The sequence below is a fragment of the Aphelocoma coerulescens genome, chromosome 7, assembly GCF_041296385.1.
Source record: "Aphelocoma coerulescens isolate FSJ_1873_10779 chromosome 7, UR_Acoe_1.0, whole genome shotgun sequence".
NCBI lineage: Eukaryota > Metazoa > Chordata > Aves > Passeriformes > Corvidae > Aphelocoma > Aphelocoma coerulescens.
The window spans coordinates 9,611,594-9,634,864 of NC_091021.1; the positions used below are offsets into that span (position 1 = coordinate 9,611,594).

Consider the following 23,271-nt stretch of genomic DNA (forward strand, 5'->3'; position numbering starts at 1 on the left):
TTATTAAAAATGAAGCTTTTTCCAAAAAAAAAGTATGCATAATTTAGTATTTATAAGTATTTTATGAACAGGTGATGAAAGAGACATAAATTTTGCAAAGAAACTGAGTCCACCTCTCAAAGTAACACTTACTTCTCTACCATTTAAACAAACATTTCATTGCTTTGCTATCAGACCAATCTGTGTTATTTTTACTTCAAAATTGCTCTTTCATCCCTTCATAATACTTAATCTCTTAATAAACTTTTCAAAAATCACTGATGGATGTTACTTTGTTGCCAAAAACCTCTCCTGTAATTTTATCATACAGAAAGGCAAATTAGTCTAGACTATTTCCCAAAGTGTGAGCCAGCCACTTTAACGATAAAAAAGGGAGAGCAGAGCAGAATTTTTTGTCTTCCAGCATGGCATGTTCATGGCAGGCATATCCAGTCCAAATTAATTTTATTTTAATTATATTATTTTTGTGTCACTGCATATCCTGATTGCTGTGTGGTTGTTTAAATGAGAGAAATGGAAATCTATGAAACAGCAATTATATTTGGAGGGATGGGGGAACCCCTGAACAGATAGTTAAATGTCTACTTCTGCATGAAATGGCACGGTTCATGTTGAAATAGTTTTGCACCTCCTTATTTTTGTTAGAAACCTTGAGAGATGGGAGCAGTGTAGCAGATGATGCCTATGTTGTAGTGACTGAAGGCATTATTTGTGATTTATTTATACATTGATTAAAGAAATATTAGAAAAGGAAACCTAAAAATTGCAAATATATTTATATCCAGGAAAGAGCAGGACCTGTTGGGGATACAGCAGTACCAAGAAGCCAATGTGTGGTCAGCTTCTTCCATGCTAAAATTAACAGGAACTAAATCAACAGCTTTAGAGTACTTAAGATGTACCCTGCCTGCCAAGGCTTAGCTGCTGAATTAAATCTATTGCTGAGACTGCTTTGTCCAGTGTGTCTATATACCATGCTAATTAAAAAATAACAACCTGGATTTTCAAGGGAACCTCAATGTGACTCTTTAACTGTGGTCACATCTTTAAGTAGGTAAATATCGTTGACATTAATAAAGGGGATCTCTACACTGCTAATTAGAGATATCCCTGGCCAGCTCTGGCCCCAGACCAGGGGCCAGGAGAGCTGTGCTCATCTGGGGCCTCTTCAAATGACCTGAAGTTTGACCTCAGCTGCTTTCCCCAGTGTTTCTACTTTTTTAACACTCTTTTCTTCCATTGTGTTTTGGACTGTAAAGCTTGTGCAGAGCTGAAGATTGTTGATGATAACCATAAATTTTGAGAAACACGGATTTTGTCATTTCTAATTACAGCTGATTAGAAATGTTTTGACAGAATAGGTTTTAGAGGAAAATACTCTGGTCAGATTAATTAAATTCAAAATTAGCTGAATACAGTAAAAATAAGCCTCATTTTGACCAAAGTGAAACGAAGAATACAAATTCCCAGGAAACTGGACTCTGTGTTTTTCCCAAATCCACTGATGGGTTATGTCTAGAAAGTCTCACAGATCCATTTAAGCTCTCTGCAGGCTGAGTCTGCTTTAAAAATTAGGATGAATCAGCCTCACTACAAATCAGGTACATACAGTTGGCTGGCCAAAAACAATAGAAGAACAAAGAAAATGACCCACTCACAATCAGCTCACAGTTTAGAAAAAAAGAAAAAATTGTAGGCTTATTTCAGTAGTAAGGTTTAGGAGGTGAATGTTCTGCCAGTACACATATGATAATGAAATAATGGCATTAAAAGCAACAGTGCCCAAACCCTTGGCACACTTCTGTCAATACATCTCTGCCAATTCAGAGCTTCTGATGGTTGGGCTTGGCATTTTAATCTAGCCATTGTCAATTCCACTTCTGTTTTTATTAATCATACCAGTGATGTCTGAATAACTAACTCCAGAAAAATTGGATTTAGAGGGTTGATATTAAAGAATAAAATGTACAAGTACAAAACTGACGACCAGAAAGATATATATTGGTTCTTTTTTAGGTAATATGTATTGCTGCATACACCTTCAAGGTATCTGTGAGCAATTTAAGTGTGTTTTCTGGCAGCTGTCACTGGTATCATCCATCAGAACAAGAGCCCTGGCCAGTGACACTTTGGTGAGGTGCTGAAGGGATGTGGATTTTAATTCTGAGCAGCTTTATATGACAAATAGTGGGACTGATGAATGCCAGAAAAAAAGGACCACAATAGAATTTGCACAATTAGAGATAATTAGAACATTTTTCCTGTAAAAGCAGCAGCTGGACTGTTGCTGTAGTTTATGCACAGAATTCCTCCCAAATTCAGTGTACTGTTTTACCACTTCTCTTCAAGCAAATCACCATGGTTGTCATTGAGAGAGAAATCAGGAATCACGCTGCACTTCTGCTGGGATCTGAGATGTGTTGGAGCACCTTTTTCTTTGCTTCCTCTTGGCCTCCTTTATTACATACAATGGAGTACCTTGATAATAGACTCAAGAAACCATACTTGTATCATCAGAAATGTGCTCTGAGGATGCAAGGGAGGGGATAACTACAATTACTTGCCTGCAAACACATCCATAATTTCCTGAAGAGGGGAAAGAGTAATTTTGGCAGACCAGGCAGCATCCACCTCTGACACAGGTATCTTCACCTGTGCTAAATTCAGAGGTTAAGGTACTTCATCTTTAGCTGCCTGACATTTTTTTTCCTTCCTCTGGATATTGTGCTTTCTGTCCTCTCACTCAGCTCTTTGGCTGCCAGGTTTAAAATCAAGCTTAGGAATTTATTAAGTAGATCTTTGTTAACCAAATTTATTTTGACTTGATTACAGTAAACTCTAAACTCCATAGCAGATTAGGAAAGATCCATGTGACCAACTCGATAGGCTGGAGGAAGCAATGGTGATAACGACGTGTGACTGCAAGGGCATTTTAATTTGCATCAGTATGAGGAAAAACCATCACCAGAAGAAAGAATGAAGAATACTGTGCTTCAGCAACTCCCTCCAGGCCCTATCTTTAAATCAGGGATGTTGCTGCTATTGCTGACCATGCCCTGTGTGGGCCCAAGAGGAATGTGGCTGTTTCAGTAGCCATGAAATATTTTACCTGAGTGGTGCGGACATAGATGGCACTTTCACCCAGAAAGGGAGGTTTCAACACACCTGGAGATTCTCTGCAAGTACATCTCCAAAAATAAATAGTTGAGGCCATCACTGGTCTGATGTCAGCTGGAGAACAGCACAGATAGCCCCAGGCTCAGTTTTCTATACTTAGAATTTAAAACTAGAAAATTGCTGAGCTTCAGGCTGCCCCATCACCTAAAGGTTTCCACTGCTCCAGCATGAGACACTCTGGGGATTACTGGTGGCCTTTGCCAAGGAATGCAGCACAGGGGACCCTCCTCTAGCACTCAGAAATCTAAGAAGTTTATGAGATTCCATCACATGTGGATTTTATTTGAAGCCTTTACAAGAACTTACATTTCCCTGCTGAAAATTTGTAAGACCATTTTTCCTACCCCATTAGTCTTTGATAAGATATCAAGATAGGAATGTTACATTCTATGGCACTATATTAAACATGCAGCTTTTTAGTTTAATCCTAGGAGTCCTCAGTACAGAAAGATGCCTTGAATAAAAGGAAATATTTCACCTTGAAAATGAAACAAATTGCTAAAAATAGTAGGGGGGAAGAGAGAAAGAAGGAACAGACCTAGTGATTTCAGTTGTCCTATTAAAGGAAGACTAATTTTTAGAAATTCTGAGAAAACAGCTAAGCACTGAGTCTGAAAATCCTAACCTACCTTATAAATGTAACCATTTCCTCATAAGTATTGGATGCAGAGTTTATTTTAAGGTTTTTGCTTTTAACATAATAAACAATTGGAATTGTTGCTTGTTGAAAGCATTCTGTTTTGTCTCTCCTGAACTGCATTTAAATTATTGGCGCTCTTATGTGAACAGCTGTAAGAGAAATTGACTAAAACAAGAGAAAAGGCATTTTTAAAATACGATGCTTGAGTCTTCCTTTGAAATCACGTATATTTTAATAAAAAATCAATATATGTTTAAAATACCCAATGTGCTGATTTTATTCCACGCAGAAAATATGCTGTAGCATATTCTGAATTATTTTAAGTAGGTAAAAACTGGAATTTCTGTCAGGGTAGAAACTGCATTTTCTGATTTTCATTATGAATTTAAATGGTAAAAATATCAGGAAGGAAATTCTTTCCGTAGAACAGAAAATTCCATTTCACATATCTACAATCTATAAGTCTGTACAAATGAAGCAGCCTCCCTTTATAACAAAGTGGCAAGAAGGATGTTCTTTTGGGTTGGTTTGTTCCAGTTTGTGCCCAAGGACTCTGTGTGACCTTTAAGCTGACTTCTGAGATGGGATGAGGGCAGAGGGGAAAGGCCTGGTCAGTGTGGTTGTTGTGGAGGGAAGGGAGCAGCTTCTGTCTGGTGAGTGTGCCCAGCATGGAAAGGTGTTGGGGGATGTGAGGATATGAAAGCAGCAGAGGAAAGAGGAGGACCAGGAGCAAAAGTCTCAAGGTGGCAGGGGGAGGGAGGCTTTGCTTTGGGTTTCTATGGCTATAAAACCCAGGAAAGCTGCAGGGAGCTGCTGAACTAGAAAATAATACTGTAGGGATTATCTTACCTTTCAAGGACAGAAGCAAGAGGAGTGTTTCTCAAACCTTTTTAATATATCTTTCCACTACATTTCCTATTTAAACTGACACCTTGTTATAGTTTATTATTTTACTGTTCTGATAAATATGTTTGGATATACTTTGGCACATTTGCTTAAAAAAAGTGGGGAAAAAAAGTGTGAACAGTTGGTGGTTGAGCAGGTGGCCAGAAAAAAGCTGTTTTTCCGGAGATGTGCTGAGTTCTTATCCTCATCACCCTCTGAGACGTCGTAGCAAATAACACCAGCACCAAGTAATACTCAAGTCACCCAAGCTAAAAAGTAATAATGGCTATCAAACTCTGAATTTGAACTTTCTGTTCCTCAAACTCGGTAAATGAAGGTTTTTCCATATGAAACTTTTAAGTACATTCAATCCTTCCTCTCTCCCAGCTGCCTTCCTTTTGTTCTCTCTCTCTTGCTCAAACACTGTCTGTACTGTACATGGTGTGTTCCTATTCTTGCCTGCAGAATGTCCTGTTAACACTGCAGTGATGGTCCCCTGGAAACAACTCTATGTCTTCCCTCTGTGATACCAGGAATCCATTCTGAGCAACCCCATAAAGAATCCTTCAGAAAGGAAGGTTGCTTGATAAGAGCCCACCTCACCTTTGAGAACATCCTAAATGTGTTGTTGTTCTTGGTAACAATGGTTTCAGCATTCTTTCTGTGCCTTTGGAAATGGAGAAAGGGAAAAAGATTTTTTTTTTTGAAAGATAGGACTCCCATAAGGAGACCAGCTAATCTGCTTGATGTATAGTAGCCTGAAAAGTCTGTACAAAGAAAGCAAGAAACTGGTAAACAAGAGACATCTCAAGGTTGTGCATTTATGCTTCACTTGTGCAGAGTACATAGTTACAAGTGAGTATACTGGGGAATCTGTTCAGATAATTTAGCCTGGCAGAGAAAACCACCTTCCTGAACTATGCTTTAGGCTGGATCTCAACACCTGCGACCTCCCCTATCGCCTTAGCATTTTCTTTAAATATTCAGGATCCTCAGACTTCTATGAGAATTAGTAACTAGTGCCTGTGATGAGGCAGTACTCTACATAAGAGCAACTCTGCACTGTAGGTGCTCAGAGGAGTATCACAGAACTGCACAAACCCTCTTAATTTGTGCCACTGATGTGACAGCAGTGGGAGGATTCCATTTGGAGCAGAGAGGTCAGCAACGTGTTAGGTTTGTTATATTCTTTCCCCCGTTACTTAGATTCTCTCTCCATCTGAACAACACAGAGTGCAGTCGTCAGAAATGCAGGCTTTGCCCAAAGGCTTGGGGCACCTGAGCAAATGGACAAAGCCCCAAAGGGCTCACACTGCAGAGCAGCCCCCAGCCATCCCTCTCAGTGTGAACTTTGCTCTTTGCCAGAGCAGCAAATGGCCACTGGGAGAATGGTAGCTCTTCCCAACAAAGTGACAGTCTTAGGAGTAGCAGCAGCCGAGAAGTCTGTTCATCCCAACAATGCTATTTTTTTAATAAATTTATAAACTAATTTATACCTCCTAGCCATTTTTTTCTGGGGGGTTTATTTTGCAACATTGTCACTCAGTTACAGGAACTGAAAGAAATTATTTGAGCAGTGTCATGAAGTGTTAATATTTTTGTAATATTTTTATGGTTGAATGGCTCAGAACACAAACTGAGGCACTGAGTACCTTTTGATACTGATGTACCTTGAAGGGCAGTTTGCATCCATGAGTTTTTCAGACCACGTATCATTTTACTGATCACCATAAGTAGAACCAAACAAAACACAGTCACCAAAAAAATTCAATTGGCTGTTATGAAGAAATGAAAGTCAATTAATGAACAGCAACATTAAATAAACAGATCTTTTCTGGTCATAAGCTGGATGTAAATAATTAGTCCATATACTTCAAAGTTTTAGTGGGAGAGACCTTAAATTTTCAAAGATAATTTGATTTTTGTCTAAGTACTTACTAAAATACAGCAACAAACTAAAGCTCAGGTTACCAACACTTTCAGAACCACTCCCACTCGGGAAGAAGAGGAGAAATTTGGGGCATTCGGGTTGTATAACTTTCCCCAGCCATACCAAGGTCATACTCACAACATGGTGTACAGTACCTCTGGGCTTTTCGTTCTTTTCTTCTGAAAGGAGACTTAAGTTTCTTAGAGGAAGAAAATCACTTTATCTGTTCTTTTCATGGCACTAAGTAGCTTGTTTGCTTTCTTTTTGTTCTCAGATGTTGACCATTTTCACTTTACTGCTATAAACAATGACAAAATGCCACCCTTTTGTTTTCAGAAGTGAAAGGCAGGAGGGGGGAATTCAGCAGCCGTGGCAGGACAGCACTGGCACCCAGTGGCTCAGGATGCTCTTGACTCAGCACCCCTCTTTACCTGCTTTGCTAAGATGAATTTAAGGGCTGTTTGTTAGGACCTTGCAATTTATCTACCACAGGTGCTTCCAAGCAGGTTCATAAGTATATTTCTGTGGGAATGAGAAGTTTATTTCTGCAGGTTACCACAGGAAAGTGATTTCCAGGAGAAAACACCATTCTTTTTAAAAATATTCATTCATGGCCAGGCAGAGAAAAGAAGGTATTTCATGTCCCTGAGGCTGACTTTGGAAACCACCTCCTTCTTCTGTTCTTGCCCTGCACAGTACCTACATCAGCACTTGATGTGTCTTCTGCATAGGTCCACAGGAGATAGATGCAGTTTAACTTTTATAAACCAGTTGGCAAAGGTTAAGAAGGCTGAGCCAGGCTTGCTGTTGCATCATGGTCAAGAGTCTATTGCTTTTTCTATAGATCAGTTGCTATGAAAATAAATACCTGGGCTTTACAGTGACTGAGATTATTTTTTATTTACACTTTCTAATTTTTCCCTTCCTGTGCTCTTCAACAGCAGTATTTGAACCCCTTTATATGCAGCATTTACCTGATAGGAGAACCATCACTGTCCACTGGGATGCTCTTATTACAGCCTTCCCAACCCCACCTGGCATTTTACAGCTTGAATTCTGCTCATCCAGTCTGACCACAGATTTAAACAGGAAGAGAAGTAATGAAATCAAAAGGTATCCTTATTCTTGTGGCAGCCAGTCCATCCCTTAAAATGACAAGTTTTACCAAATCAATTTTTCAAAAGATTGTGAGATCAGAGCTTTTAACCTTTGGCACACAGGTTCTGAAGACTAAATTGACTATGGACCATAAAGTTCACTAAAGCTGAATGACAGTGGGCTTCTATTTACTGTATGTACCTTCCCAGGAAAATAATTAAGAAAACTCAAAGGGAAATAAAAATTGAAAACTGCTGGTGCAAGATAATATTTCCATGTTTGCTTAAGATCTGCTGATCTGACTGGAAACTTGCTGCAGTTGGAGCCTTTTGTAACAGAACAAAAGTGCAAAAACGTTGCCATTTGGTCAATATTTCTATGCTTTCCCTCTCTTTCCCCCAGCATTTTCTGAGTAAGAGTCTGCTGCCCCATGCTGCTTTTCCAGTGTTTTGTTCATAAGTGCCTCACATCTTTGTAGACCCGTATTCAGTCATTAAAAATGTTGTCAGAACAGTGTTTATTGGTGGCGTTGGTCTGAAACATGCAGGAGTTTCCATATCCCAGTTACCTGGGCTCACCCCTGGATAGCGTGTGGCTCCTGAAGGAAGATCATCTCCTTGCCCTCCAGCCCTGGGGACAGCACCATGTGCAGGTGGATGGTGTGGGGAAAAGGCAAAGCTGTGGTGCTCTTCCTGAGCTCCCTCTGGCAAGAGGAGCTTTGAAGGAGCACTGTACTCTCCCCCTGGGGAGACACCTGGTCTTGGGAAGCCTTCACCTTGCACAGCCTGCTTCTCCACTTGGGAAGTCAAGGACAGGAACTGGAAAGGTAAAAAAATACAGCTACTCACCTCCTAAAGTTAATTAGAAAATAAAAATCGATATTGTAATTTTCAGATAGGAGTGAAAGAGATGTTCCAGATTTTGCAGAGACAGCCACAGAGCCGTTATCTAGTGTGATACACAGAAGACTCATATCTTTAATTTGGACTTCATTTGCCTTCCAGGAATTGAGTGGGATACTGTAATTGTTGGTCAGCATGCAACTAAAGCTTCTGCGCTTCACCAGCCACTGAGCATTGGTTATTATTACATCTTGTTATACCTCCATTCCTCTGGAAAATTTTCACAGATCAATAAGTAGGTGTAATAAGAGCAGCATTCCCTGGACATCTGTAAGGATCTCTTCACAATCTGTGGAACCAGCCATATCACAGAGTTCACTTCTGGAGAATGACAGCATTTTCACTTTAGCTGTGCAGAGAATTTTCAGTCTTTGTACTGGAGCACTGCTAATTGTTTGCACAGTTAATTAAACTATGGGTGAGGTATTCGGTTAAATATCCATGTGTAATGCACATATTGACTGTTTCAAGGTGAATACTTTTCTAAATCATGAGCTATTGAATGTTGACTCACTGTGGTCCATTTTCTCTAATTGGCTTGAAGCTCTTCTCTATTGCCAATTATGATAGAAGGTGTTTCTACCCCCCACTAACACATTACTGTCTCTAAATATGAACATTAGGGGGTGTGTTGGGAGTCATTGTGCAGGAAAGAGACTGCCCTGAGCACACATTTGGGTTGCTAATTGGTTGGTGTGCACATTGTCTCTGCATCAAAGCAGTGCTTGAGGCAGTGGGTGCAGCCTGGTGGTCTCCAGTGCACCTCTATCATGCTGAGGAAGTACAGCAGAGGTCTGGCTCTCTCATGAGCTCAAGGTGTTTCTTTCTTCCAGGACTCTGACTATGTAAGAGAAGGGTTTAGAAAGGTTTTTTTTCTGTATGAAATGTCAACCAAATTATACTTTTTTTGGTAAACCTCTGTGAGATTTCTCACTGTGTAGCAGTAGTGATGAGGTTTGATAAGTTAGCCTGGCTTCATGGGATGTGATAAACGTTCAGAGATTCCTCAGCACTTGCAAAACCTGACATTCCATTCAAAGCCACCATTCAAAATACCCTGCATATCATAGCTTACATTCAGAGATGGATTGATGGGGAAAAGCAGCTCTCAGATGATCTATCTTAAGTCAACATAAGTTTAGAAAGAATTACGTATTTGTAGAAATTAATTCAATACCATAGCTTAGTAAATCTCTTGATACTCTAGGCTTGAGCTACATAGTTTAAACAAAGTCAGGGAATTTTTTGGTCCATACTGGATGTCTGTGTATTTCTGTGTGGCTCTCTACATTGGTCAGCATGAGGTATAAGATAATATATGGAGCACACATTTTTAACTGAAACAATTAAAAAAGATATCTTTAGCTTTAAGGGATTTTATCTTAAGTTGTAATAAGAGAAGTAGGGAGATTCAAACCGCAACAGCAATTCAAGAGACGTAATTCTATAAAAAGTGATTCCACTTTATTTCAATGGCTTTTTTCTCCACCAGCATGGAAAAAAAACTTTTCCTCTGTGGATTTAAGTAGCATTTAGAGCATTTAAGCCTATCTATCGAATGATAATTGCTGCATTCAAAATTCATGCTCCCTTCATCACACATTAGCAATAAGATGAGAAAGAAAAGTGTTTGGAAAAGAACAGACACTGCTGGGTACCACTCAACTGAGATGGAGCGGATGGCAGAACCTATTGCTGAGCTGTACAGTGCAGGGGAAAGCAAAACACTCCCCATGGTTTCCCAGTGTCTATTTTAACAAGAAACTGAACTCCTGCTCTCAGGAAAGCAGTGCTGGAGTTAGAGAGGGAGAGAAACAGCAGTCTCCATCTCTCTCTTCTTTGTTTGTCCTAGAACTCAAAGTGCTGAAAAAAGATGGTTTTGTATAACCTGTTGGTCAGAAGATCTTTGGAGTAGTCATCAAACTCCAGAGTTAATTCTTAAAGGCAGAAATGGTAGAACTGCCAGGCAAAAAAAAAAAAAAAAAACAATTTGCAAAGTGGTCTGCTTGTTAGGCAAAAAATTAAATTCCCTTCAGGCTATTCTGGGAGATGTGAAAAACTCTGCAGAGAGTGAAAAGCAAATTCTTTCTTTGACTGCTGCAGGAGGGGAAGGCTACACCTTCACAGGCCTCATCTCCATTTTTGCTTCTAAAGAAAACCATCATTAATGAGATGAACGCCTGTTGTTTTTTAGCCACTCTCAGAAGTATGTTTGGACTTGGTAATCAAGTAGAGAGGTGTGGAAATGACTACATAGAGATAACAGCTAATAAGCAAAGACAAAGATCAAAACAAACCCAGAAATATACAATTTCTGACCGCAGTGATGAAAAGTTAAATTGTGTTTTTGTCACAGTCTTTACTTATTAGCTGGTAGCTAATCCTGCTCATTATTTTCCAGAGTGAATAAGTGTAAAGTTTTATTTTATCTGTCAATGAACTAAACTTTTAATTAACTTTCATATTTGTCTTAAGTTAAGACTAACGACTCTCAAAGGAATTGCCTAAAATCCTTAAACTTTTGAACAAAGGGACCAGAAAAAAAGCACTAAGCTTCCTTTGAAAACCAACCTTTCTATTAGAGAACAAAATCAAAAAATAAGCAACTTGAAACTGGGAGACTCGGAGTATTAATATTCACCATGAAAACAAACTATAAGAAAATTTAAATCTGTGTTAACCTCAGAGGACTTTCGTTGCTGGCTTCACACAAATTGGCAAATTACAGTAATGATTTCAGTACTCTAACTGGAGGATAATTATTGGTGTTTAAATTAAGACTTTACCTGAACTCTGGCACTTTGTTCAACATAACTTGTTTTACTACAGGCAAATGATTGTTGACAATGACTTTAACAGAACAACATCAATTTCTGCAAATTTCTTTTTTTTTTTCTTTCTCCACATCATCATATGTATCATGTATAATGGGTGTCAGGATGGTTTCCCAGGATCAGGACAGTCTGGGTAGAAGAATACCAGGTGTGACAGACACGTGGAAGGGCCAGAAAAAATTATAGGATGTCTAGCAGTATTACCCAAGTAAGTTTTGCATAAATAAAATTTATTCCAGCTTTAATACATAAGTTAGTACTGCAAGAATAATTTTGGTAGATGTCAATACACAAATATCAAGTGAAAAAAGAGGGCTGCAACAAGATTGAGAAGCAAAAAATTTTGCAAAGGTAGAAGATGTAGTTATAAATTCCCCAGGGTTTTGGGTAGTCTGCATAGGATGAAATTAGAAATTTATTTTTGAATGGTGAACTAACACCTTCTACTTTTCAGCTGCTCACAGGAGATCCTTGCTTTAGTATGAATCCTCATCATAGTGGTGTGTTAACAGACAGGGCATTAAAAACAGGATGTGGAAGAAAACAAGCAATGTGGCCATGTCCCCTGTGTTTGACAAAAGCTGGCTGCAGCTCAGTTATTTTTTTTAAGCCAAGTACTAGGCTTTTTCCTTCTTACTTTCTGGCTCTTCTGATAGCATGTGTGCTTTCCTGCTCTGTTATTGACTTTGTTGCAAGCCGTCCTCTGAGCAGAATTGATTTATGATACACTTTGCAGCCATCCAGACAGCTTCCAGTGAAGTGACAAAGAAGTTCTGCTTCTGCACCCACCTAATCAATGAAACCCAAAGAAAGACTAGACAAAACAGAACCCCCACGTAGAGCTACAGGGTGCCAACCATCGGGCACAGAAGTTCACAAAATGCACAAAAGTGACATGCTGTGGTTTTGCTTATCATATAATATGCCTTTTTTTGTTTGCTAGGTAAGAATCTTCCTGTTTAACAGTAAAAGAAAGACACATATATAACCATAGAAATAAGATTGGAAATGGACTCTAAGCTTAGCAAATGGAACAAAAAACCTACAGGATGCTCATATACCAGAATAAGAAATGCTTAAACATTTTCTCCGTCTTTAGAACAAAATATATTTTACAGCTGAAATATTAAAGGTATTTAAATAGCTAGGCAGGAATGGTTTGATGTTGCAAAGGGCTGAACAATGTCATTCTGATCCAGCAATTTCCTGAAGTGTGTATTTAATTGGATTTTGAATCAACTCCAGTCCTTGGGCCAACCACATAATTGGCATCAATAAATGTTCTGTTAGACTGAGGCTGAATGTCCTCTTCTAGCAGAATCTAGGCACATGAGAAATGGAAAGGACTTTACCAGGTCCTGGTCACCCAGGTATCTGCATGGGCATGATAGAACAACACAGTCATTTACATTGGAAAAGGCCTTTAAGACCAACTGTTAAGCTGACACTGCCAAGCCCATGACTAAGCCACGTCCCTAAGTGCCACATCTACGACTCTTTTTAGATACCTCCAGGGATGGTGATTCCACCACTGCCCTGGGCAGCCTGTTCCAGTGCTTGACATTCCTTTCACTGAAGAAGTTTTTCCCAGTGTCCAATCTCAACCTCCCCTCACACAGCCTGAGGCCACTTCCTCTCCTCCCTTCACTTGTGTACTTGAGAGAATCGATTGAACCTCACCTCTGTTCTAGCCTCCTTCCAGGTAATCCTAGACAGCAATAAGGTCTCCCCTATTTCCTGTTCTCCAGAATTAACACTATCAGTTCCTTCAGCCTCTCCTCATCAGACTTGTGCTCCAGAATTTTCACCAGCCTCATTGCCCTTCATCAGTTCATGGACGATTTTTTGGAAAAAGTTGTGCCAATGTACAATTCAAAGCTCAACAAGGCTTCCTAAAATTTATCCTGAAGTTGATACACTGGGAGAACCAGACCCTGCTTTCTGAACACCTGCAAAAATGTAGAAACTTGTTCTATGTCCCTGGATGTTTTGGGGTTTTTACCATAATTCAGCTTTGCTAACCTTGACTTCCCTTTGCCTGTAATATGAGGTACCATCTGGATGTAAGACCATTGCACGTGTGGTTTACAGAGCAAATCACTGTGTGAGGTGAAGGCATGAGAAAATTAGGTTCTAAGACAGCATGCCATAAATCTTGCTTTATAGGACAGGATGCTCTGGGTCACCAGAATTATCTTGTTATAAAGGCAATGAGATAAAAAAAGCAAATAGTGGCTCAGTTTTGAAGCACTCCAGTCCCTTGGACAGGTGAAAGAAATTTCTGTAAACTCTGTCAGCCGAAATGCATTGCTCTGTGCCCAAAAGTGCATCCCCATGTAGATGTTTTACACACACACATTCCCCATGTGCAGAAGCATTTGATGCTCTACCATGTCACTGGGGCGACTGTGCTCTGTTCTTCCTTCCTCTCTAATGAGATTCTGCTTTGTGACAGACCTTGTCAGAGGCTAATTATAACAAATGTTTGGAAATATTTGCTCCAGAATAACCTTTGGCTTTAAGATGGATCACTTGTGTGAGGCAGGTCCCCTGGCAGAGCCCTGGAGATCAAGTTCTGCTTCAGAATAATGTCTAAGATTCAATAATGGGACTGTGTACTTGGCTGACCAAGTTTGGCAGTTTCTGATTGATTTCTTTTCCTCTTCAAGCCTTGCCTGTCATGATCAGCTAATTAAAAGTGCAGTAATCTGATATAATCTCTTTCCCAGTTGGTGCGGCAGTTGGCTCTCTAACAGAAATAATTGATTTGTAAACTGCCAAACCTCAGACATTTAGACTTGCATTGTTTCTTCTAAAACATGTCTAACAGGCAAAATTTGTCTCCTGATACATCAAATGACCCACACAACAAAATTAATTTAGCCTCCACTGCTATGGAGAATCAATAGAATAGAAATAGATAAATTTTAAAATGTAATAAAAGTCTGGAGGAAAAGCAAATAAACATGGATAAAGTCTTTTTGTGCAAAGTCAGCAGTGTGCCACCATTTGGCTCCCCTCAGTTCTTCTGCTGCTGGTATTCAAGAAGAGATAGTTACCTTCCCATTGTGATTGTCTTTATGCTTCCAATCTCTTTATTCTTTTTCAAATATAGGTCAAACCCCATATGACATGTGTGGCTCACAATGGCTGGTGAGCCAAACAATGGAAGCCTTCTGCCAAGGGACAATAGCAAATTTGGTTATTTTTTCTTACATTAAGGATACTTCCTTAATATTAAGGATAGGATATAATTCCTTAAGTATCCTTAATGTAGGCCAATACCTCATTTTCTGTAGGACACAGATATCTGAGTTAAAAGGGGTGAAAGTGTCTTATAAAAAGAACAACACTGGAACAGGTACTGAAATTGCTATACCACAAATTTTTTCAGCAGAGGTATCTGATGCCTCCTGAAGTTCAGTTCTTAATTTCCCAACCTGACAATGAGCACAAATGTCTGTTTTCCTCTAAGTTTGTAAATGAAGAAAAAGCAAACCAATCATGGAAGCATTTAATGGATCAGACTACCACAGTTCTTAGAAAGCCATCTGCTTATACAATCATCTTAAACCATACCTGGAAGCAGTCAGTTTTTGAGTAATAAAGCTGGGGATTTCACCTCAGAGAGGAAATGCAGTAGAATATGTGCCACTATACAGCAGGAATGTGTGTGTAATAAATCTGCTTCTTTGGAGGTTTTGCCCTTTTTTGTTCACTGCAAAATATTTTATCTTTCAGTCCAGTAATAAATCAACATTTAAAACCTGGTATACAGTGGAGTGAAAAGGCCTGAATCCCTCTGCCAGGAGGCCACAAGCCCTGTCACCACAGGGCAGCCCCAGCCGGTCATTCCTGCAGCAGGAATATGTGTGTATGTAAAATACATATAGATGTAATGCATGTAAATATTCAAACTGAGTATGTAAATATTCATGTATTTGCATATAGTGAGTGCATATCTCTAGTATATATGTCTGTTTTACACACATATGTGTGTCATGTGTGCACATGCACTCTGAATTTCAACTATATTGCTGTTAAAACTCTGGATTCTATGCCCAGCGGTTCTTTTTTTTCCTATTTATCTCCCATGCTTTTATTTTCCACAAGTAGTCTCTAGTTTTGTGTGTGATTTCAGTTAAAGTACTACAAGTAGTATTTTAAATCTAAATAAATATTACAAGTGAAATTGTTCACCTCCTAAGGGATTTGAATCTGAGATTCACATTATTGAAGGATTTAACTCTGATCTACTAGCTTTGAATGTCCAGCTTGCTCTTACATGCACTAAAATGAGGGTAGCTGAAGCCTATGGATGGGTTTGAGATGTTCAGATTGACAGTGCATATTTAATTAGATATATATTGTATACTGCATGTAACTTCTACTCAAGAAAATATTTCTTGTGGTAAATATCTAAGAAATCTTGCCTAGATTTCCTCCAAAGAGGTGCTCTCTCAGCAAATATATAAAATCTTGAGTTCATCTTTTATCAATGACAAAACTGTAGAGATCTCAAAGTTGCATTTGATGCTTTCCCCCTTTCACAATGGGGCATCTACTTCAACTACATATTTCATTTGGCCACTTTTTTTTTCCAAATCCTGGAAATGCCTGTATAATTTTTTAAAAATCTAGAAATGAGGGTGATAAATGCACATTATCAACCACTCATCTTCATCCTGTTAACAGTTTGGCTAATTCCAACCACAGCAGGCTCCAAACAGCCTCTTTTAATTACCTTGTCACACATCTTTGCCTCAATGCCTTCCTTTGACAGGGCTTGCCCTTCATTTTACTACCACAGTCCCAGCACGTCCCACTTCAGCCCAAGGAGGGTTCAGCAATGCACAGGTAGAGCAAGTTCTCAGGAATGATTTGGATTTGGAGAGTTTTAATGCACAGTCTGGAGGTACATCAGACACAGAGATGTGTAAATGTAGAAATCTATGAGATCAGGGCATCAAAGCTCAGCCAAAATAATTAACAGTATTCATCAATGCAGTAATTTTCCCACTTTTATATGTAGGCCATAATGGTTTTGTATGATATACAAAAATGGAATGTTTTTGATTAAGTGGAAACATTAACTTATAAACTCCCCTGTATTCAGATTTCGCTCTGTTCTATATCTGTGACTAGGGGTATATTATCTTCTTGACCAAATAAATTAGCAGTTTGCCCCACCCTGACAAATGCAAAATGAACTATTTTTCCATGTTATGCCACAGTCAAGAGTTTTAAAAGTCTATATTTCTCTTTATGTACTCATTCAATAAAGTAGCGAAATCTAAATAATGTTTTAAGAAAAATGAAAATATATAATTACCTCTAAAATGAAAAGGCATAAATTATCCCTCATTGTCATATATCCTTCTCATCTATAATGAGGAGGATAACATTATTTCCAGCATAGCCTAAATCATGTTCCTGAGTCAAGCCAAATGACATTGAGGAATTAATTACTGAGGCATTCAAAGTGACTACACAAAGATTTCCTGAAGGACTAGTATGGATTAATCATGACATCTCAAGGTGTTATCCTTAATAGGATTTCCAAAGATTTGATCTATGAGTAAATTTTGAGCTCATGAATATCACGTGAATCCGGGTGTAATTTCCCATTCAAGCTGTAGCAACAGAGACTTGCCTGGTTTTCAAGTTGTTAGTGGGTATGAATGTCTGCTGGTAATTTTAAAGACCTAGCATTTATTCAATAAATAGTGAAGTTTTTCACCCTGAAAGCTGAAATTACACTACCTGGAGATTTCTATATAGATATGAGCCATATATATGATAGGACATGCTTTTCTAAGTGAAAGACTCAATTGTATGAAGATTTAGTGCTCTGGAAAATTAATGTCACTAACATTGGTTATCAGGTTATTTGTTATGCAGCTACACACCTGTTTATCAAAGATAGTTCAAATAAATAATCAGTGGGATATGTAATCTATGGGGATTCATTGAGCCCTGTGATAGAAATGAAAGAGAGAGATTTTTAAAACTTTGGTTTGGCTTCCTTTAGAGAAAGAAAAGTACTCGGCTACAAAATAAAACACTTTTCACATATAGGTATTACTCTGAAATTGTTTACTTTAAGGAAGAACCTAAGACTGTTAATAAAATATTTCACTGATCAAAAGATACTGTGATCAACTTGAAATCCAGTACTTCATCAAAAAATAATAAATGGTTCATAAATCTAAATGAACACATTAGAAGAAGAAATAGAGGGGCAGAATATGCCTGGCGTTTTGTCTGCTCTTTGGATTGCTTTTTAAAGTAATTAAATTTTCACAAATTATTTTTACATCTTTTGGTCATTGGCACATATACACAATATGACCTGAGCATAATGTATAGATTTAACTGTCATGATTGTATTTTTACTGAGACAAAGACCTCAGTCTTGCAAACATGATTTGCTTTCAGAGCAAAGAAAATGCTCTCATCTTCATAAATCAAAGCCTATAAAAGTAAACATAAATTTTAATTCATTTGAGACATAGTTTGAGTTTTGTGTGGGGTTTCTTTATCCCAAGTTATCATAACTTTACAGCTCGTGGTAAAGGGACAAGTGAGTATCAGCTCTTTCTGTAAACTGCTGATGTCCCACATTGCTTCAGGCATGATTCAGTACCTAACAGCAGACTGACCTTATCTGAATTACTGGTTCCTTGGTCTGGCAGCCACACTGGTCATTATAGCCATCAACTTCGGGCAGAATGAGTTTCCATTTTTAAGGCTCTGCTCTTTCCGTGAGCACAGAGTGTTTTAAAACTGCTTTTATGCACCTTGCAAGTGGGATCATCAAGGTGTGTGTCTGACCCACAGACATCTGTCAACACCAAATGCCTACGGGGTCGAGGTTTGGCCTATGCATCTTTGTTAATGTGGCTCTCAGATTAACAGCTAATCCTCAATTAATCCTTAGATTTGCTTAAGTCTATCACCTTTACTGGCTGTGACCAGAACTTTAATTTAAAGGTGTCCATCCCTGGGTTTACTCTCAAAGATGAGCATTAGACATCAGCAAAAATTATTGCAAATCAGAAGCCTCTTCTTCTGGAGTCTGAAATGAGTCAGTTTTTGTGAGGGATAGGAATTGACAATTTTGGAGGCACAATCATGAAATCTGTCAGACAGCTGATCTGAATTAATACAATTCCACTGAAAATAATACAGTAAAGATACTTTGTAATATTAGAGGATCTAGAAGCCTATATGTAAATGTTTGCCTTTTGGATAAGAACAATTAAAGGGATAAATAGTAAAATATTTGCATATTTATAGATGTGTGTGCATGAAGATATAGATGGATCAAAACAGACTGTAGAAGCAAGTGTATATTTACACTATCAGAAAACAGCTAGAAGACAGTGTTTTAACATCCTCTCTTTTTTGATTCTTACTTCCAACACCAAGCCTTACCCTCTATAAAAGTAAAAAAGAAAAAAAATATTCTGTCATAAAGCCATTACTTTAAAATCTATCAGTAAGTTCAAAAAGAGCAGCTTTGAAACATGCTGCTTTGGTTTTCCTTTCATCAGGCATTGGGGAAACTGTCAAAGCAAATAAGCATTGCACTTTTATAGAATATATACATTATAAAATACACAATTGCATAATGAGTGCTTGCACACGCCCTAACCCAACACAGCATTCACATAGCCCTTCTTCAGAAAGCATATAAAAAAGAGCTGACAAGTACAGGGAAAAAACCCCACCAGTGTCATTCTACAACTAAAACAAAGACACCTCTTGTCTCCACAGACATTTCAAAAGGGCTGAGAATAAAAAGTTCTCTCTGCACAGGGTGGTGCCTTCCTGCAGTGAACGGCCCCACTGACAAGAATTCCCCCCGGGATTTCTCACAGCAGCCTCAAAGGCTTCTCCAGCATTTCTCTGAAATTGCCAGCAAAGAGACTGTGTTTATGGGCACACAGGTGCCTTTCCACATCCTCACCGGGTGGCCCAGGATGGTCCAGCGTCCCTAACCAGCTGGAATTAGCATCCCTTTTGCACACACTCTCAGTGCCCTCCAATGCTGAGGGCACTTCCTGAGAATTACTTATGCTGATATTTCAGGCTATGGCAACATGAAAATCAAACCCATCCTGAAGAGGGTAAGGCCTGTTCATGCTGTGTGTCCCACCCACCCTGGCCTGGAGCTGGTTGGACACAGCAGAGGGGCAGCCCACAGCGATCCAGCCCTTTGCCAGCTCTGGGTACACTGAGGGCCTTGGGTTGCTTCAGGCACCACTGACACTCAAATCAATATTAAAAAGGGCCAGCTGCCTTCCCCGAATCCTGTGATATGTAGGCTGATAACATATACCTAATATTAAATAGTAAGAAAAAAAAATTTCTCCCCCGGTTCACCCTCATTTTTTTAATTACACAGTTTTGAAAAGGTGTTGAAGAGGTGCTAATCTGAGCAATTACTGTTTATTGCAGACTATTGTTAACTCAAGCACTGCAGAGAAGGAAAACTCTACCCAGTTACTCCCTATTCTTTTAACTCTTTCTTATTAAAAATCTTATTTAAATTTTCAGTACTGCGAGCGCAGACTATTTTCTATTTATTATAGTTTCTTTTGGTAGCTTTTTGCTACGTTTCAGGATGTTATTTCTACACCTTTGGCTGTTCCGGCATTCTCAGGTTTCAGTGAATGAGAGAGATCAAGCTCAGATGTTGTCTGTGAGGGACGAACTGGGGTGGGACTCCACCCTTAAACAATTATAATATGTTTTTCATGAGCAGACGAGAATTCTGTTGTGGTTATGGCATATGAAGGAAATGAGGTACAAGACTGCACGTCCTTTAGGTGGGGAGGAGGTTTGCCAGTAGCGAGCTACTCTCAGGCTCATATTATAGTTGAGGACCTGGTAGGATTTGCCTCCTTCCTTCAAAAGCACAGGAGCTTTGGTGTAAACCAGGGCTGCTGGACCAGATTACTTGGTTAATTGGCAGAATTTTACCTGCAGCAGACCCAGTGATGGCAGTGGAAAACACCTGAGAGTGTGAGAGCCAGGCCAGCCTATATCTGCAGGAGCTGCTGCAGTTGGGGGTGGTTGGGTTTCATTCTGGACGGTTCTGCTGGAGATGGAGGTAGGTCTGAGTTTTTGGAAGAGGAAAAAGGGGAGAGAGAAGGAAAAGTAAGTTGTTGGAAGTGGAGTTTGGGAGGAAATGTGAAGATGCTTTAGCAGCTCTAGTGTGAAGCAGGTCACTTCTCCTTGAGTAAGGGGATGGTGTTAGCTACTTACAGATAGTCTTATACTAAGAAATAGTTTAATGTAGCTAATATTATTTTTTAATGGTATTTCAAGAGCTGTGGGAGCAGGTCTGGAAACATGAGGAGCCAGGTGCCTCTGTAGGAACTGTGCTCTGTCTTTTTGCAGCCATAGGGAGGAGTTTGGGTTTAGGTTGTTTGTTTGTCATCCCAGCTAAGTGAATTTGAACAAGCTATGAAAAGTGCAGCTTTAGGCTTTCTTTGTATGTTGAAAGAGAAAGATGGTCTTCCTGTTGTTATCTAAACTATCATTTTAGTTAATTGCTCAAATGAGCTCTTGTAACAAAACTAGCTTGTGAAAATTTGGTCACTTGTGCTCTTTGTGAGTTTATGTGGGCAAAACCACCAAAATTATATAGAAAAATATTTCAATGAACTGGAATAATCAGAAGTTTTGATTATGTTTGGGGAATTTGTGTGGCTAAGGCTTTATTGACTCCTTTGCTTTTGAGAAGTGGCCATTGATGAAAGGTTAGCATTGGGGTCTCTCAGGAACTATCTGTAGGCAATTAATTTCACCTGGGAAAAAGCAAACAATGAACAGTTTTAATTAAGATACTGTATTGGAAAGCAGATTTATTGATGATTTGTCTCAACTATGTATTTCATCACCTAAAGCCTGTTGCTAAGCCATGATTAGTGGATTCTGCAGGATCTCTTGGCTGAGTGTTGTAATGGCAGCTGACACAGCTGATGTTCTTTCTGCCAGGCACCCCTGTAATGAACCCCCAGTGTATTCTAGCACTTGGATAAGTAGCTGCTGAAAGGATCAGTATTGTGTATGGCCAGGTTTTTAAAGTTTTGTTATATATATTTATCACTTAAGTGTCTAAAGTAGCAAATCATTACTGTTCACTCTGTCCTCTGTAGCTGGGTGAGGTTAACAGCTTGAATTTCTTCTGTGCACTGCTGCTTGATGATCCAAATTTCTGTGGCAAGATGTGTTAATGTTGCTTCATCTCTTGCAGGTATTTGTAGGAAAAAAGGGCCGAACTCGCATCTGGATTTGTGGGCAGGATGGCATCAGAATCGTTCTTCCCTAGACAGGGTTTATAGAGAGAGCCCTGACTTTCAGAAGTCTTTCCTGTGCTGGGGAGTAGTAAAATTTTTACGGAGCTTCTTTTGCCTCTTCCAAGACTGTAAAGGAGATGGCAATCTGTGGTTTTGTGGCACAGTGCAAGTGCACTTAAAGCAGAAACTTATTTGATTCTAGCTATGCCAAAGGTGTCCAGTGAAACTGTTCCACACTGTGCCCTAGAGGCGGCGGACAGGTCTCCAAATAACTTGAGGATTTTTCCCTCTGATGTGGTACAAATCGTGAGCCAAGAGTCAACATGACTTGAGTGCTTAGCCCTGCCCTTTGCTTCGGAGAATACATACCAAGACAAGTGTTTTAATTCAATGTATCTGCTGCTTTTGTCAGATACTCACCATGTGAATGTCCTGTTGGACACATGAAGGCTTGGTGTTTGCAGTGAGATCTGAATTAGTTATTCCTGGACTCGTGCTGAGGTGTCACTTGCTCAGTTCCTCAGTGAGATGGTATATTTTTCAGTTTAAAAATCCTGAAATTCTTATTTCATTTTCTTCAGTAGAAATTGTATAGAAATAGATGGTACTCTGTAAAAAGCAAACTGGAAAAATAAAGTTGGCTTGTTAGAATATCTGCTAAAATGAAATGGTGCTAACAAAGCAGAACTCTGTGACAGCTGTAGGAAAATGTAACCTTGCGGAGGGTTGATCAGGAGAGAAAAAGCTGTAAAATTCCTGTTTTAATACATTATGGTGATTCAAGTTCAAGCCACTTTGATTGGGGTCATTTGTTATAGCAACACCAACAATGATGATACTTTTACTTTTTGCACTTCAGAAACGTGTAGTACTAAAACACATTTCTTTATATAAATCTTTGAAAATAAAAAGTGAAACTAGTATATGTATCAAATATCAGTGCCTTGTGGTTCTCAGCTTGGTGTGTGAAGGGGGAAGAATTCAGCCAAAGAGTTTCTTCAAACAAAGGCTGTTGCTTTTATTATTGTGTTTTAAATCTATGGAAAATAATTCTGCCTGTGATATGAATTTTTGAAATTGCGTATATGGTGAGGAGTATCTTTTCCTCTTTTCTGCATTATTTTTTCCTGAAGCAGATAAGTTTTTGTTCGACTTTCAAAGTTATCTTTCTGAATGATGAATGTCTGTTGTTTACATAGCTCTCTCGTGCTAAAAGACACTGATCTGCCATTGGAATGTTCCAAAATAACCTTCTCCCAACTTGTGAGTTAATCAGCTTTTCCTCACAATAGAACATTTAGCAGTATCAAATAATAGTTTAATACAAGCTTTCACACTAAAATTCTCCTGTTCTGAACTACTAATTCATAATTTTAATGTCTCATTTGATTTTTACATTATATAATCTGTGGTACTATAACGTGATATTTGACACAATTATGTACTTCTGAATGTTTTAAGAATAGGAAAAAGTTTATATAGCTACTATTAAGGA

The 23,271-nt window shown here is 38.9% G+C and overlaps 1 long non-coding RNA gene across 1 annotated transcript; it reads left to right on the plus strand.

Moving 5' to 3' along the window:
• Positions 1 to 20,466: 20,466 nt before the first annotated feature.
• On the plus strand, positions 20,467 to 22,697 carry LOC138113566 (uncharacterized). Its single transcript, XR_011152235.1, has 2 exons — positions 20,467 to 20,584; positions 21,734 to 22,697. It is a non-coding gene; the product is annotated as an uncharacterized lncRNA (long non-coding RNA).
• The last annotated feature ends 574 nt before the right edge of the window (positions 22,698 to 23,271 follow it).